This window comes from Penicillium alfredii (assembly GCF_028826965.1).
Source record: "Penicillium alfredii strain IBT 34128 chromosome Unknown utg000005l_segment0_segment0, whole genome shotgun sequence".
In the NCBI taxonomy this organism is placed as follows: domain Eukaryota; kingdom Fungi; phylum Ascomycota; class Eurotiomycetes; order Eurotiales; family Aspergillaceae; genus Penicillium; species Penicillium alfredii.
In genome coordinates, this window is record NW_026622702.1 from 2204467 (window position 1) to 2224420 (window position 19954).

A 19954-nucleotide genomic window follows, 5' to 3' on the forward strand; every position below is an offset into this window, starting at 1 on the left:
ATTAGTAGTTTTTATAATACTATAAAAAAGATAAACTAAGAGAGTCTATAATAGATTAATATATAGTTATATTTTAATTAAATTATATATTTAGTAATAAAAGAGCTAAAGCTCCTATATAAATAATATAATAAGATTATAAATTATCTAGTCTATACTAAAAATAGGATAATAAATCTCTAATACTATTAGAATTAGAGTATATACTAAAAAAACTAAAATTTTACTAAATATTTAATAATCTAATATCTTATAGAATATATAGTATATTATATAGCTATTATTTAATTTATAGGCTAATCTTTCTTAGACTAAGAACTCCTCTTAAATAGTCTAGCTAATTATTTAAGAGCTATAGAAATAATAGTTAATCGCTATAATAACTATTTTATAGCTTCTTTTTTAAACTATTAAATATCCTAAATTCTAAGCCTTTCTTTAAATAATCTAATTATTATTATCTATTCTTAGTCTCCTTTCTTATTAAACTATATAATATTAAATCTAGGGAATAACCTAAAATTAATAAAAAGATTTATTTTAGAAGCTTTTATTTAAGATTAAGCTCTTTATTAGTCTTAATTATTAGATATTACTATTTTAATAACTATTTATAGCTATCTCTAGCTATTTTATTAATATAGACTAGAATTATTAAGAGGTTTTATTTAGCTTCGAACTATTTCTAATATATATTTTAGATAGAATCTTAGTATAACCCTTTTTAATATCCTCTAGAAATATTAAATTAAAGACTAAGTATTTATAGTAATAATTAATAATATATTAAATAACTCTATCTTTATTTTAAATATCTAAGATTCTATTTAATTATTAGATATTAACTCTAAAATAATAATTATTTAGGTTCTATATATTATATATATAATTTAATTAAATTTAAAGTAACTATTTAGCTAGATAAAAATAAATCCTTAGAATAAGATAACTAAAACTATTTAGTCTAAGGAATATATCTAATATATCTATTAAAAAATATAAAAATAAGATATTATAATAACTCTTATAAAGATATATATCTATACTCTTTATATATTAATTAAAATACTAACCTATTTTATATTTTAGATTAGAAACCTTATAATCTTTATTAATATAAACCCTTAATATTAGGAGTCTTTTTTTAGTCTCTAGCCTAATCACCTTTAATTAGTTCTAATTTAAGATATCTAAATTAGATAGAATTTAACCTTTTTAATACTCTAATATATAAAATAGTTATAATTAGTCTTTAATCGATTTTGCTCTAAATATAATTATTTTTATCTTAAAATTAATATAGATAAATAATATTAGATTAATTATCTTCTTAATATTATTTAGCTATTTTTCTAATTTACTATAGTCCTCTTAAAAATAAAGAATATTACTATTTATACTATTTTTATTATCTATAATAAGCTATTTAATTATCTTAAAAGATTAATTAAATAGCTTAATAAAAAGAAGGTTAAATAGAAATAATAAATATATTAAGCCCTTAAATTAGCTAAAAGTAAACTCTATAAATATTACTCTATAATAAATAATAAAAAACTTAATAATATCTATATAATTAGTACTATCTTAGCCCTTTAATATAAGATTAATTTTTTTTAAATTAAAGGCTAAAACTATCTTTAGATAGATTATAATATCTAATACTAATAAAATCTTAAAAGTTAGCTTCTAAATTACTAAGCTAGTAATATTCTAAATTTTTAATTACTATCTAAAATAAAATAGTCTTATTAAACTAGTAAGCTTAATATATTTTTAATAGTTAATTCTTCTATCTTAAACTCCTAGTCTAAAATAATATAGTATATTAAAAAAAGGTAAATTTCTATATATATTTTTATTAAAACTAAGATTCTAAATAATTACTTAAAACCCTAGTTCTAATCTATTAAGTTTCTATCTTTTTATCTCTATTAGAACTAGGGTTTTAAGGCTTATCTTAGAACCCTAGTTTTAATAGGGATATTAATTCTAATCTATTTAAATATTATATTAATTATTATAATCCGCTTTTTATCTAGATATTATCCTAATCCTATCTTATTAGTTCTAGAAGGATTATTAATATAAATTTCCTATATTTATAAACCTTATCTATAATCTTCTCTCGATCCTAGCTATTAATATTAATATTAAGTAATTATTTAATTCTATATATAATATTTATTATTATTAATAAAAGGCACTAAATATATCTATTATATAAGATCTAATAATATTTATATATATTACTAAATTCGAAATTAAGAAAAAACAATTTATATTTATTTAAGAGTTTTAGGAGTAAAATAAGTTAGAAATTATATAAAAGAAAAAAAAGACCTAAAAGACTTATAAAAAGATTATATTAATTAGTAATAATAAAAAAGAGAATACTATAGATCTAATAATTATAATTAATATATCTTATTAACTATAGTAAAAAAATTAAGAAATAATTATAAAGATAATTATAGCCTTCTATAGATTTCTAGTAGGGTTTATAAATATCTATAAATACTTAATAATTATAAGCTTTAAAATTAAAATTAATTAATATTTAAAATAATATTCTCTAGAATTATTTTTTAAGAATTATTCTCCTAATTACTATAAAAAATTATTTAACTAAAATAAATATAATACCTAAAAATATAGCTAAGAATAATATAATTTATAAAAGTTATATAGTTAACAAAGTATCTACCTAAATAGGTTAAATAGGTTAACCTATTAACCCGCGGGATAAATCAAAAAAATCTTTACCCGCCCACGGGTCAAGAGGTCTAACCCACGACCCGCCTATAGGTTAACCCACGGGTCGACCCATATAGGTTATCCGCGGGTCTGTCCAGGTCTACCAACGTTAAGCAGCACGCTAGCGAGGGAGTACACAAAATCCTTATTACAAACAAGTGCGACTAGGAGGAGAAGAGAGCTATTTCGACTGAACAGGGCCAGCAGCTTGCCGATGAGCTCGGTGTCCCTTTCCTGGAGGTCTCGGCCAAGAACAACATCAACATCGAGAAGACATTCTATAGCCTTGCATCGGACATCAAGAAATTGGTCTCTCGGTGTACAAGAGTAGGCTTCCAGACTCAAAAAAGAAGTAGAAGTATCATTGTATGACACAAGATGAATGCGTTGAGGAGCAGCACTTTTCGTCGATCAATGTCATATCCGGATCCCCATTCACATCCTCCAATTCAAACATTATGTGTCTTTCTTCCACGAACACGTGCTTGACGAATGCGTGTAGGGTTTCCGGATGCTCTCTCAAAAGCCATACCACACCTTTCCCATTCGGAGTGCCTAGCACGATGTAATACTCTGGGTCAGATCTGCCGAGTTTTATAGGCTTTGTCGGATTGTCTCGGGCCGCCCGGATTGTGTTCATGGCACGCTTGGTTATACTGTTGATGACCGGACCTCGATAGATCCACCGAAGCTCCGGCACGGGTTCTCCTGGTAGGCTTAGGGATTTCCAATAGTAGCCAGCAATGGTGGACCAGTGCTGTGGAGCTTTGCGACCAGGGCCGAGGTTGCCTTTGTTGTTGTAGGCATAAATAAACTTGTTTTCGCGGCTAAAGTCATTTTCAAAAACAAGGTGTTACGAACCAAGCCACCTCACTCGCGCCAGCAGGGGTACAGGAGAAAACCAGAGCCAACCAACCCCGCGGTGATGATGCAAGACAATAGGGGTATGGGTCACGTGGCAATATACCACGATCCGTTGCCAAGGAATAGTATATCGGATAGTATATCAGTAGGACTACTATATGCCCGTATGTAGTATACCACAAATAAGGGTATGGAATATTCGGCGAAGGATATATAAGGATACTTATTCATCGTGTATCTAGCTCTTCGCGTTCAACTTATGTTATCAACCTTAGTTACTAGTTCAACTCAGATTGTCTCGTTTACACTGTGATCCTCTCAAGATAACCCCTTTAGTGGTAAAGCACCTTCGGTACTTCTATCACTAAGCACTCCTCACCTTAATCGTTCCTCGATACCTCAACAGACCCGAGCCTATATAAGGCCTAACGAATAAAGTAATAGTACGGTTACGAGGCCGGATATCGTTGATACTAGAAGACCCCTATCCTTCTAGTATAACTAGAAAGACCCACGTATCTTAGTATCTTAAGAGAAGTATACTTTTAGGTTCTAGCTAATAATCATAGATAACTAGTACGTAATACTTTAAACGCCCGTCTTAAATCATAGTATACGAGATATTAACACTTCGATAACTATAGCTAGTAACGATAGTACTAGCAACCTTTCGCGTGGTTCCGCGAGCTAATCTACTCCGACTAACGCGTAACTTATAGATATAATTAGTTAGCTCTAAAAGTAACTTATCTAGGAGAGAACTAGACCCGTAGCGTCTATAAAACTACCGAAACCCGACTTCTTCGATAGAACTCGATCTAAGCTTCGAGGATTCCTAACCTAGATAGATATATAGTTATATATTATTAACTACGTGGAAGAAACGGATAAGGTTATCTATACTTCGATCTATCTTCGAGAATAAGCCTTTAACTAGTTCGAGCCCTATATTAGGGAATTTAACGAGAAAAGGCAACTAAATTAGAGAGATATAACTTAAGCGATTTTCTAATTATATACTAACTTTAAAAAAAAACTCGAATAGATATTCGGGGATATTAATACGCAACGAACCGTAGAGCGACAACTTAAACGGATCCGATAAACCAGCTTAGCTAGTATTTACGCCGCTGAATTCTAGTAGATTATCTCGTATCTCGATTATAATAACGATATATATATTTAGCTATTCGAACGAGGACTTAAGGAAGAAGTCAAAGATAAACTTATAAAAATTAATCGACTAACCGATCTATCCCGGATGATCGAGATAGCGGTTAAATTCGATAACCGGCTTTACGAACATAGATAATAATAACAAGAAGCACGACAGAATAATACCAGATATATCCCACGAGGATTCCGCCGCTATAACAATAGACAAGAGCAAAGGTAGTAACCAATAAGGGAATCGTACGACAATAACCTTTATAGACTAAGACCTATAGAGCTCGACGTAGCGAGACTTCCGACCAAAGAATAAAAGGAACGTAAAAGAAAGAATCTTTACTTCTATTATAGTAAGCCAGGCCACTAGATTAAGGATTGCTATAAAAAAATATTAGATAATAGTAATCGGCGATAATAACTACGAGCCACGTAGGATAGAGGAGCTTATAATACTACCGGAGTACTAGCTTAGCAACTTTATATAACGAACGATAACCGTTAGGACGAGGAATCCCTTAGCGAAGACCCTAAAGCAACTAGATATGACTTAAACCTAAGTACCGCGTAGATACCGGTTCTAAGATACGAAGACATATTCGTAATACATGAAAAGTTTACCAATAACGGTATACTTAATTAAAAAGAGTTAGAAGGTTTTCTAGAAATTAATTAGGAAATAGTTAAAAGTCAAGGATAGACCTAGAATAGTCCCTAGAAGAACAATAACTCGCTAGATCTATCAGAAGAATCCTCTAGCTAGGGATACGGTATTTTGGAAACACCGGTCGAAATTCTAGTAACGTCTAAACCTTAAGAGACTTCTTAGGAGACTCCGGAATCGCCTTAAGAAGACCCCTAGAAAAGCGAAGACTCGCTTAAGGAGATATAGTAACTCCGATAGATAAGAAGCGTTAGTATATACAATAAGGACTTTTAACGACTAACAGCTCGACTCGACAAAAAATTCGGATACCCCTATCCAAACCCACGATACGCATATAAAGGACACGCACGATACCTAGACTACTAGGTTATATTAATATTTATATACTACGACGATACTTACTTAATCCACTACTAAGGTAAGCTCGATTACAGTATCGAGCCACGACCCTTAAATTAGATAAAGAAACCTCGATAGAAACCAGAGTTTACCGGAATATAGGTTAACGGACAAAAGATCTATAAATAAGGCGCTAATAACCAGTTAGAAGGACGGTAATAGATAGCGGCAATAGTATAGGGAAGGTATATAAAGCTTGATATTAGCATCCTCTTTTAAGCGACTAAAGCGATGCTTAACTCGGGAGCCGCAGGCAACTTTATAAACCCTTGATACTAATAATAGATACAAATTTAGGGCTACGCGAAGCCACGACCGATACCGATTTAAGGACTTAACGGGGAAAGTCTTAGACCAGGAATTACGCACGAAAGCGGAAATATCCTAATAACAATCTATAAGTATTTTGAATTAATTAACTTCGATATTACTAAATTAGGGGAATATAATATAGTTCTTAGAGTACCCTAGTTACGGAAGTATAATCCGATAATTAATTAGTAGATAGAAAAAATCGAATTCGATAGATACCTATACAAAGAGGCATACAAAACCTAGACTATAAAGAATCTAACGACACAACTAAAGGAACCGAGTTATAGAGAGACCGGTATCCAACAGAGTTCCTACGAGAAAGAACCTAAAAGAAGCTCTCGGCCCTAAAGTAAGACCACCTCACTAATCGACGCGTACCACGATATATAGGGTCCCTACGAAGGAAAACTTAAAGAGAGTCCTATAAGTAAGATTATAGGATAACACCAAAAAAACAAAACGTAGACGTGCGATATCAGCGTTATCACGATAACCGAACAATTACTAGGTATAACGGACGATGAACTACGAGACTACGTTATAATCGGGCACGAAACAAAGTAGGTCTATACTACTAACGAAAAACCATAAATTCCAAAAGAATATCAAGACTTTAAGGATATTTTTACGAAACCAGCAGATAGGGTACTACCAGAGCACGGCCTATTTAACCACAAGATTAATATAGTAGAGGGCAAGAAACCTACTATTAAACCAATTTACTAGCTATCCAAGAAAGAGTCTCAGGCACTAAGAGAATATATTAACGAAAACCTAAAAAAAGGTTATATCCGTAAATTAACTTCACTAGCAGGATACCCGATCCTATTCGTTCCAAAGAAAGATAGAAATCTACGTCTTTGCGTAGATTATCGATATTTAAATTCGATTACTATCAAAGACCGATACCTATTATCTTTAATTCATAAGATCTAAGATCGGATCTAGGGAGCAAAATACTTCACGAAATACGATATTACCAATACGTATCATCGTATTAGGATTAATATAGGCCACGAGTGGAAAACGGTATTTAGGACTAAGTTTAGATACTTCGAATACACAGTCATACCCTTCGGCCTTACTAACGCATTAACATCCTTTCAGCGATTCGCCTATACTATATTAGACGAATATCTCGATACCTTTATTATAGTCTACTTAGATAATATCTTAGTATTCTCCAAGACCCTTAAAGACCATATCGAACACAATAAGAAAGTACTTCAGAAACTTAGAGAAGCCAAAGTATTTCTTAAACTCAAGAAATACGAATTCTATATCCAGGAAACAGGATTCCTAGAATATATCATTAGCACTAAAAGATTTAGTATAGAAAAAGAGAAAGTTAAAAACATTCACGAATAGCCAACGCCACGTAACGTTAAGAACGTCTAGAAGTTCCTTAGACTCGCTAACTACTACCGACAAATAATCCTAAGCTATATATATATCGTAATAGGACTCTACCGATTCACGAAAAAAGAAGAAAACTTCGTATAGGATAACGTAGCAGAAAAATCGTTCTAAGATCTCAAAGAACTCTTTAAGGAAGACGCAATCCTCGTAGTATTCGACTACGAGAAACTAGTCATAATTAAAACGGATATATTAGACTACGTATTAGACACACAATTAACCTAACTAGGCGATAATAACAAGCCTCGACTAATCGCGTTTTAGTCAAGAAAGATAATCGTAGTAGAGCTTAACTACGATATTCACGATAAGAAATTATTAGCTATAGTATTAGTATTCTAAGTCTAGAGACTATACCTGGAAGGAGCTAAATATATAGTTACAGTCAAAATAGACTATAAGAACCTTATATTCTTCACGACGACTAAAGTACTTACTCGATAACAAACACGATAGGCTAAAATCCTCGCGTAATATAATTTTAGAATCATTCACTACAAAGGAACAGAGAACAGCTAAACCGACGCGTTAAGCCGACGACCAGATTACGAGCTTAATACTAAAGCAGCAGACCCAGCGATCCTTAAACAAAATAAGGACGGATTAATCGGCTACAACAGATAAATCCTCGCAGCAACTATTAAACTTAAAGATAATAAGCTATTAAAACAGCTCCGAGAAGCCACCACTAACGACTAAACAATACAAGATTTACTTAAGGATTTAACAGAAAACAACAAGTTAACAATAGATAAAACTAGACTCGTGTATATATATAGATTAATATATATTCTAATATCACTACGAGAAGAGATTATCAAACGTTACTATAATATACCTATATATAGATATATAGGAACCGAGAAAACTATAGAATAGATCTCACGTAATTTCTACTTTCCGAATATAAGACAAAAAATCATATACTACACTCGATAATACGATATATATCAACGAAACAAACTAGTAAGACACACATAATATAGAAGATTACAATCCGCAGAAACCCCTACAAGACCTTAGGAATAGATCACTATAGACTTTATCACGAAGCTACCAGACTCGGACGGATATAATATAATTATAGTTGTGATCGATAGACTAACCAAATACGCTTATATAATCCTAACGATTAAACGGATCAACGCAACCTAAATAGCGAATATACTACTTCGCTATATCTTCGCGAACCACGGCACACCAAGCAAAATCACGTCTAATAGAGACAAGCTATTCATATCGAATATATAGTAATCATTCGCGGACCTTATAGATATTAAGCATAGACTCTCTACTATATACCACCCGTAGACCAATAGACAGACAGAAAGGGTCAACTAAACCCTCGAGCAATACCTAAGATACCACGTTAACTATCAGCAGAATAACTAGACAGGATTGCTATTAATAGCATAACTTGTATATAATAACGCAATAAACTTAACAACCAACGAGACGCCATTTTTCGCAAATTACGGGTATAATCCCATAATCATCGGCGAACCAATCGGCAAATAGATAATCGCAGAATCAGCCAACCTTTTAGCTACAGGACTTAAGCAGCTACACTTATAGCTATCTAGAGATATCGAATTTGTTAACCTCCGTATAAAAAAATATTATAACTAACGCTACTAGAAGGGACCTAACCTAAAAAAGGGAGAGAAAGTATATCTCCTACGTCGAAACATTAAGACCAAACGACCCAGTAACAAACTCGATTACTTAAGAATTAGACCATTCACTATTAAAGGAAAAAGGGGACTAATTATATATCTCTTGGATCTACCTAATAGTATACAACGCATCTATCTAGTCTTTTATATCTCGCTACTCGAACCTACACCAGAAAACGCCGAACTCGTTACTAATATAGGAATCGAGGAAGAAACCGAAAACGAATATGAAGTCGAAGAAGTTCTGGACAACAAACGTATCAGCGGCAAGCCTTACTACCTTATTAAATAGAAAGGATGTAATACCGCTGAAAACATATAGGAACCTATTAAGCACCTAACAGGTTACTCCCAGCTGGTTCGACAGTTTCACTAATAGACAGATCGAAATTTCCTTCAACAATCGCGGCCTCGACGCCCTAGAAGCTAGGGGGCATCTGATCCAGAGACTAAGTTATTCTTATTAGACTAGTATCCCCCGACGTAGTAGCTAATTAACGAATCTCCTACTGCTCCGCTAACCGATCAAAATCACGAAACTCCTTAGCGGTAAAGGGATCCTCTTCGTTTAACCGATCCAATATCAACTAGTCGTGATCCAACATCCGACCACCACGTTCCTTAAGAAATTGTTGATATTTTTAGAGGCGAAGGACCTTCGCTATCGCTTTATTTATCTTTTACGAATACTAAAGAAATTGCTTTTAGGCCTCCTCGAGATCGGACGCCAACTTTCGTTCATTTTATTGTAAGTCATCCTACTCCTTATCTATATAGAAACTCCTCTCACAAGTATACCCGCAACGAGCATAAGTCGAACACTTTTTACTCTTCACGAAAGGACTTATAATACAACACTTTCCGCGAATAAGACAATAATCGCACGGGAAATCTATAGGGCGACTAGTTCGTTTAATCCTATCACCTAAACGAGCGTTATCAACGTACTTGTTACGCTTCGGTTTAACGGCAGTACGGGGGGATATAACGGAACAATATTATAGGAACGTACCTAAAAAGATCATACTAAGAATTTAAGGACTTTTCGAGGGCGAAAATCTAAAAGAGGGGGGAGATGATATTACGAACCAAGCCACCTCACTCGCGCTAGTAGGGGTACAAGAGAAAACCAGAGCCAACCAACCCCGCGGTGATGATACAAGACAACAGGGGTATAGATCACGTGGCAATATACCACGATCCGTTGCCAAGGAATAGTATATCGGATAGTATATCAGTAGGACTACTATATGCCCGTATATAGTATACCATAAACAAGGGTATGGAATATTCGGCGAAGGATATATAAGGACACTCATTCATCGTGTATCTAGCTCTTCGCGTTCAACTCATATTATCAACCTCAGTTACCAGTTTAACTCAGATTGTCTCGTTTACACTATGATCCTCTCAAGATAACCCCTTTAGTGGTGAAACACCTTCGGTACTTCTATCACTAAGCACTCCTCACCTTAATCGTTCCTCGATACCTCAACAGACCCGAGCCTGTGTAAGGCCTAACGAATAAGGCAACAGTACGGTTGCGAGGCCGGATATCGTTAATACTAGAAGACCCCTGTCCTTCTAGCATAACTGGAAAGACCCACGTGTCTTGGTATCTTGAGAGAAGTATACCTTCAGGTTCCAGCTAACAATCATAGGTGACCAGTGCGTAACACAAGGCCAGCGTCATTTTTGACGAGTAGCTCCACCTCTGTAAGTCCAGCTCTAGAGACGCTACCTCCATAATCCTTGATAACGCTGGATATGGTATCGGGTCGCGAATAGCTGTTTATGGTGAATTGGTCCTTTAATGTACTCTCGGAAAGGTAAGGTACCTCGTTGCCGGTACAAGAGTCCAAGTTAGAAACTAGGGATTGCATATAACCAAGACCCTTGATACAAAGTTGCTTTGCTTCCTTGCTACTCAAATAATCGGGGTTCGATCCACGGGGCACAAGAGTATTCATGGATTGCCTAGGGCTACCATATATGCCTAGAACAATAATGTCAATCACAACATCTCTGTATTCGAGTGGACTCTTACTTAATGTCCAGACCTGACAGTCATCTGAGCGAAATATACCGCCGTTCTCGCCACATTGATCGTAAAGTTGTTCAAGAGATTTTCGACAAGCTTGATCTCTGGTATTCGCGATGGATAGGGTAGAACAGTCCCATGAGGGTCCAGCCTCCGCACTTATCTCTACCACACGAAAGTCGATTGTCCAGTTCCGAGTCAAAGTTTGGTTTAGAGCGGTCGGGTGCTTGTTACGCATAGCGCAAAATTCTGTAATATGTGACTGGATGGCCTGGGCTGGGTTCGGGGATCGAGTTTGGCCCGTCGACGATTGGCTTCCACAGATTGCATCCGCGGCGGCCCAAGTGAGCGGTATGAGTATGATGGTGGTGTAAACCAGCCATGGAAACGGAACAAGCCTCATCTTGGGGTTAAACTTTGGGCAGTCTAGGTGTGAAGTAGCTAGAGAAGAGCACTGCATAAGAAGGGGTTCACAGAAATATAAATATGGCCATACGTGTATAGTAGGAGCGGAACGAAAAGGGAAAGACCAACAGAAACCACGATTAACATGGAGATTTGATGGAAGGAGTCGAGATGAAGGAACTTCGTAGGAAGAAGTCTATTGTAGCCAGGAAAACGAAAAAGATTTTACTAAGGTGAAATCCTAATGTAACCGGTAAGCGGGTATTGATAGGGGCACCCCAAAATTTTCGCTATTGGCACCCTAAAATATGACATAAGCGCTATTGATAGGGACACTACATGTTTTTCGCTATTGGCACTGCATTTTCTTATGTAATCCTTTTTCGATTTCTTTTCTAATTGTATAACAATTTTTTCACTATACCCCTTATCACCTGATACTCTTACTCAATCACCTGAAATATTTTACCCTATTTAGTAATAGGGCAACCTCAATATATATAACCTTTTTCGCCGTAATTCGAATACTTCGGTAGGGCCTTCTTTTTTGATTAGCCTAGCCGCCTCGCTCCTATCTGATATCTACGTAGATTACCTTTTTAGAAAAGTAGTAGATAGAATTCGGGGATCTAGTAGTGGCTACTAGGCGATATTAGATAAATCTTTAACCCTAATTCGCTAGAATAGATAAATATTAGCTAATACGATTACTTCTTTTTTTGCGAGCAAATCAGCAATTCGATATTTATATAGTAATCCTATAGAACTTGTCTAATAATTAGTATATATACTAAGTAAGGCCTTAGAGGTAGCCCTACTAGTATAGTGTTACGGGACCTTCGTACGAAGTCCTATATAATAAAGAAGCTCGACCTAAATGCCTCATTAGTGGAAACTGACCGCTCTCCTAGTGAAACCCCAACCCTTATATAACCTCTTTTCTTTATATCTCTTAACAAATCCTTCTTATACCTAGGATACACCATTAATTGACATAATTTGGTCTGATCCCCCAACACGATCTTATAAATCTTATTAATTATAGAAAGGACATTTTATAGATAGTTTAGATTATAATTTAGACTAGTAATCGAATAAATATAATAATTATAAATCGCGATAATAATATATCTTAGTAAGGTTATACTATAAACTTTTATTTTAATATTCTTAAGAAAGGTTTTGCTAGTCTATAAACTAGCTTAATATTTTATAAGAGTAATTCGAAAATTACAGAATTTAGGTAATAAATTAGCTTTCTTATTTATCTAATCTCAAGTCTATTAAACTAGTATAGCGGCTTTTAAAGCTTAAAATCTTTTAATTATACTCTTAGCTAGATAATAGTAAATCTAAATTAGATTAGGAGTTATTTAAAAAGGCTATATATAACGCTTAGGGTTAGCTTGATCAAAACGCTATTTATAGCCTAATTCGGTCTATATCGCGTAGATTTGCTACTATATATATAATAAAGGGTTAGTATACTAGATATTAATCTCCTTTTTAGTATATTTAGTATAAAGTTCTAATATTTAAGATTAGGGGAGTTATTTAGTTTTTAATATAGTAGGGTAAATCTGGATTATAAAGTATACCCAGACTTTTAGCCCGGGTTCTAGCTGAGCGAAGGTGGCTAAAATCAAATCGAAGGTGGCCCACCACGGATTAATGGTAGCTCCGCGAAGGTGGGTGGGTTTTCCTATCTTCGATCTCCTTTTTTCTATCTTCGTTTTACTTATCGCCTTTATCGCACGTGTCTATAGATATTATTATCTAATAAACTAATCCTAATAGAGAGGGGTTAAACTATTTAGTACGATTTTTTTAATTAATTATAGTATATATTTAATTTATACTACCTTTTCTTAAATATTATATAGGTATATATCTATTTTTTATTTTTTAGATATCTTATATAGTTGTATTTTATATATTTTTTATTTATAAGACGCGTTAGTAGGGTAAACACGTGGTTATTATAGTAACTTTAATATATAAGTAATAAAGAAATAATAGAAATATATTATTATCTCTCTATTTAGTTTATTATAATAAAACTTCCTTTCTCTTTCCCTTCTCTATCTCTTTATCCTTTACTTCGTATTAACTCTTTATCTACTATATATAAGTTTAGTATATCGTGAATACATTAATATATTAGGATTAGGTTTGTAGTATACTAAAGCTATATTCGATAACCCTTAGATTTCAAACGCGTATAACCCTAACTAGTACTTTAGCTTCGTTTATAGTAAATCTAGTAGATACGCGTTAGAAATATATACTAAATATAACTAGGACCTATTCTAAATAATAATCCGAATTAACGTCCGAACCATCTTAGTCCTACTATTAAGTCTAAGAGATCTGATATCGAACTTAGGTTTACTAATAACCTGCCCTCGAATAACTTAATACGCCTATCGAAGGAGAACACTTTTATATACGTATTAATAGCGTCTAAAATATATAAGAAATATATACTAACTATATATTTCGCGTTAATAGGTATAATATTACTATAAATAGTAATATAATATACAGTATATCCTACGAGACGTAGCCTATCTACTATCGCTATCTATAGAAGGCCTATCCTAGTATAAGTAAGTCTCCCTTTTCCTGATATTTAATATATATTAACTATAAGCAGCTATTCTAGAAGACCGACGTCCTAAGGCTTAGCTAGAGCGGATTACTAGTATTAATATAATTAAGAAGTAGATACTAAATAAAGGCTGGCGTTATGCTAAGTACCTAAATAAGCCTGGCCGAGGCCCTATTATCTCTATATTTAGCTAATTTACCAATATCTATAAACGTATCGCGTGAGTGTTTTCTTTTCTTTTTTATAAATTAAAGATATACTAGGTATATATTTACTTTTTAGTAAATAGGAATTAGGATCGTGGTTTTGCTACGTAGTTTAGATATTATTTCTATCGCCTCTAGACTTCTATAATCCTAGGCTTTTATAGCCGTTATCTAGTATATTAAACTTTTATATCTATTTTATATATATTAAATATCTATAGCGTGGACCCGACCCTTCTACTACTCCTATCCTATTCTTTAGTCTAACCGATACCGCCTTTAACCCTAATATCTCGGATTATAATAAATCGGATAATAAGGACTTCGAGGTATCTAATAAAGAGACTAATAAGGATAACGAGGAGACTAATAGTGGAGATAAATAGATCTTCTAGTTAGAACTATTTTCTATAGTATTTTATAGATAGATAAAGCTATTTTAGATAGTATTTTACGGATAGATATAGCTACTTTAAAAGGTATTTTATTTATATATAAATAGTTTTTAATATATAGAGTATATAAAATTTAAATATCTATAAAAAATATATTTAACTCCTATAATCCTATCCTGATAATCTATTTCTTAATCTATTAAGGTTATTTTAAGTAAAGTATCCTATCTTTTTCTTAACTCCTAAACCCTATAAATCCGTTTAAGCTCTATAATTTCTTTCTTTAACTAAGCCTCTTTAATTTAGTAATAATCCTAAAAAGGCTCTACCCTTCGTGGTATAGTAGATCTTAACCTTAATCTAATACGGACTAAAGTTATTCTTCTAACACTTATAGTATATATTAAGTTTAATTCTATATTATCTAAACTTATAACCGAAATAGTATTAGTCTTATCTCGAAATAAGGGAGGCTATATTAGAGGTTTAAGTTAATTATATAGATTCCTTAGATTCTATATAAGATAAAGCTTTCGGATACGCCGTTCCGCTATCTTTTAATCTTTCTTTTCTATATATTATTAGTATAAGGTAACTAGAGATTAGGTATATACTTACTCTATTTTCGATTATTTCTAGAGATACGCGAAATAACGTCACGAGTACGCTATAAATAATACGTGCCCTTAGTTAAAGTAACTCGATTTTTCTATATTATTTTATCTATATAGCGTTTTATCCTATATTAAATATAAAGTTAGTATATTATTAATATATATAATATATATAATAATAATATACTAAAGAATAGTAGTAAGCAAAGCTTACTTACGCCTAATAGCTTTATTATTATAGTAATAACTACTCTCACTAATCCCTATATGATATAGAGTATTATTCTACTATAAAATTAGAATTTTGGATTACTCTAGAGTAATCCCTACTAGAACCTAGTCGACCTTCTTACTTTTAAACTAATATTTAGTTTTAGGCCACTTTTCTGCTATTTCATCTATTAGCTCGATAACCTCTAATTTAGATTTTACGTTCTAAATAAGGTCGATAACACTAATAGCCTTATAATCTAGGAACTTTTTGCGAAAAGCATATTTTATATAAATTCGGCAGAAAATAAGTATATAATATAAATACTCGCGTTATAAATATCTTGGATCTTTGCGTTATAGGTAGTCTCCGAGCCCTATAAATTTTACCTATTAAAAAGATATATTATATATATATAGTAAATATTACTAACCTAATATTTGTTTCTTATATATATCTATAATAACTATATAAATCCCTTTAATATCATCTCTAGATCCACGGAGATAAGCCTATTAGACTTCCTCACGAGTAGTATTCCTAAGCATCCTAAAGATCCTTTTAAATAAGATCCTATATACTTTATATATTTTAATATTTATAAATATATAGGCGTATATATTAATCCCTTTTAATTATTAATATATATTTAATATATTATAAGTATAACTAATAAATATACGTTGCACCTTCTTATTTTATATAGAAATTAAAAATACGTTCGTCGTTCCTTAAACTATCTTAAACGCAAGATCTATTTCTATATACTATACTTCTAGAAAAAGCTTTACTTATTTAGATATATAATATAAGATAAACCACTACGTATAAGATAAATTAAAGAAATAAACGTCACGGATCTACTGCTCGTTATTTAACCTTACTTAATTAAAGAGATATTCACGCTAAATACCTATAAAATTAAGTAAAAAGAAGCATAAATTTATATAGTATACTATATCTATAAGAGCTATACTATTGGGATATAGAAGAAGTCGTTACTTATAGATTAAAGCACTAACCCTATCCTCGATATAAAGGCTACTATAGATATACTATAACGCTAATAATTTATATTTATTAATAAGAGTAGTAAATACTAGCGTAAACATCAATCTCCCTATTTATATAATTAATATATATTTAATATATATATAGTATATAGTCTACCTAATATATATATATAGTTAGGGTAGCCACTTCTATAGTTTAAATCATATCTATTACCTCTTTAGTAATAGCTTTAGGTAATTTTGTTAGAGAGAGGGGGAAATATAAATAACAACCTTACGTAGTCAAAAGTATAAACGGAAACCGCTCCTAAGAGTAAGAGATATAAAGATTAAATCGAACAAAGCACTCTCTAATCTTTACTATCCTATAGCTATTTAGATATATTAAGTCTAGCGTAGATATAAGTATATTATAAATATAAAATATAGAAATACGTACTATAGTATCTATATTTACTTTAATAATATATAATATAGTAGTAGTTCTGATCTTATTAACTATAACGCTCTAGATCTTATAATCTAGGCTTTAGGTATAGAAATCTTAAATAATTAAGATCTATTCCTCGGAAAAAGTAAGAAATTTACTTAGTAGAGTGCTATATTTAACTATCGGAACTACTTAGGTATCTAAGAAAGGGTATCTAGATAATTAGTATTTATAAAATAACTATTTTTAGATAGAGTAACTTACCCTATTCCTTTCGAAAATAGTTAGGAGTTAATCTTTATATATAAGATACCTAGGTTTATATTTATATAAACTATCTATATTCTAGTTATGGATATAGGCCTAGTAAAACCTATATAATATATAAGTATAAGATATATTTAATATATATAAAGGGTTACTTACTCCTTTATTCGATTCTCGATTTATTTATATATAGATTATTAAAGAGGGCGAGCTGCTTTTATCTGAAGCTTATTAAAAATCTTTAGATTAACCCGATCGTATCAAGCTAATAGTTAAAGAAGGTCTAGGTAGGCTTAGGAGTAATACCGAATACTAGTATATATATAGGATCGATACTATATCTTAGCTTCTTGATCTATTATTTGCTTCTAAAGGAAATAAAGCGAAGCTCGATACGTATTACTACCTTTATATTTAATAGAAAATTAAACTTAATAATATTAGTATATATTATTTAAAATATATAGGAAATATATATTTAATATTAGGGTAATAAAAACTTCCGTGATATTAGCTAGATTTTATATTAATAGTTTAATACTAATAAATAGATTACTAGAATAGATAAAGTGTAGAATTCCTTCTTTATTTATTATAGGATACTTAGGGATTATTAGATACTCCTAAAGTTTATAAATAATATTAGACCTTTATCTATTAATACTAATAATAAAACTATACTATAGGATCTATAGAGGGGTGAGCTATAATAAAAATAGATTAATAATAGGTAATATCTCTTATTAATTTAGTCTAATCGAAGATTTAGTTAATAGAGAAATTAGATTTTCCTTATTCAAAATACTTTTATAGTCTAAAGATTATTTAGATTCTAAATAATCCTCGTAGACTAAAGAGTTAGAGTTACTATTAATTAAAAATAGAGCCTTTAGATAGTTAGTATATACAATATATATACGAGATATATATTTTTCTCCGTAAACCTATAAAAGTCTATAAAGGAACTAGGAAACCGCCTCTACTATTTATATATTAGCTATTTTAGTAGATTAAAGCCTAAGAAAGGAAATTCAGGGATTTAGGGATTATTTCTATTTTACACTAAACGCTAAATTTTATTATATAAGGCTCAGCGAAGGTGGATAAAAGCAAATCGAAGGTGGCTGGGGATTACTAAAAAGCAAATCGAAGGTGGGAAGTGGGCCACCTTCGATTTACTTTTAGCCACCTTCGCTCAGCTGTGTGCCCCTTTTAGCCGCGTAGTGTAGGATCAATCTGTCGTTCTTTACTAACCAACCGAGGCAGGGAAATAAGGAGTAAAAAAGTATGACCAGACTGGGGTTCGATCCCAGGACCTTGTCGGTGTTAACGACACGTGATAACCAACTACACCATCCGGCCAATGTTGAGATAAGAACGCGCAATAATACATCACCGACTTAGGGATGTGTACTACCCCCTTTTTGAGAACTTTTGCCCTTACTGTGCCTGGCATTTCACCTCTCATTATCCTTAATCTTTCTAGACTTTTTTTTAGAAAAAAATTTGGGGTTGCAGGGTCGCAGGGTGGAGGTCGCAGATAGGAGAGCTACCCCTTCTCAACTTATTATGAATACGTTACCTTTTTTTTTCTAGGAATCGGGCTAGGTTAATAGAAGATTAATGGCGAAAGAGGGAAGGGAAGTCGGGTACTAGGGTACGACCCGAAGAGAAGAGACAGATATCTAATAATAATAAGAGAAGAGGCTATAAAAATATCTATATAATAGGGCAAAGGGATAAGTGAGGTACTAACATAATATTTAGGCATCTCCATCTCTCCTAACAAAGATATATAAGAAGCCTATCTATAATTACTAGACCACTTCTTTACTCGAATCTCATAATGACGGCTGTGAATTATAAGCCATCGAATTTGATACTCTCTTCTTTTCTACTACCTAGGAGCCATTGTGGTCACCGCCCGTTCCTTGTGGATGCTTTACCCATGCCTGTTCAACTTATCGAGTCTCTCATGAAGTCAAACCGTAGCTTGAGTTTTCCCCTTGCAGTCTCCAGTAGAGCAATCTTCTGCAGCCTTACTTAAAAGGCGCTATTGCTTTTAATCCAGAAAACCTTGGCCAAATATGAAGTATCCAGTCCCAGTAGAGCATCATACATCTGATCCTTCCCTTTCGACGAAAACTCAACCCACTTTTCCTTTTCGTCGCTAGTCTTTGCTTGACATATATAGTGACAAATAGAAATATCAGTCAGAGTAGCGGGGTTGGTGTATAGTCTTTTCAGAATTCTCGGAGAACGGCCGCCACGGGATACATCTATCCATGCCCTCACAGCGGCAAATTGGGGAGCTTTCCCGAGCCACGAACGCTCCTGATCGGGTTTCGGGTCATCATCCAACCTGATCGCGATGACCCCATCCTCCAGGCTATAGAAGACATCATAACTAACCCCGCTGCTATGATGAACCCGGCTGTCGGTTCAAACAACCACATCAAGCATAGGGGTTTGATCTTCAGGCGTTCTGAGCCACTTG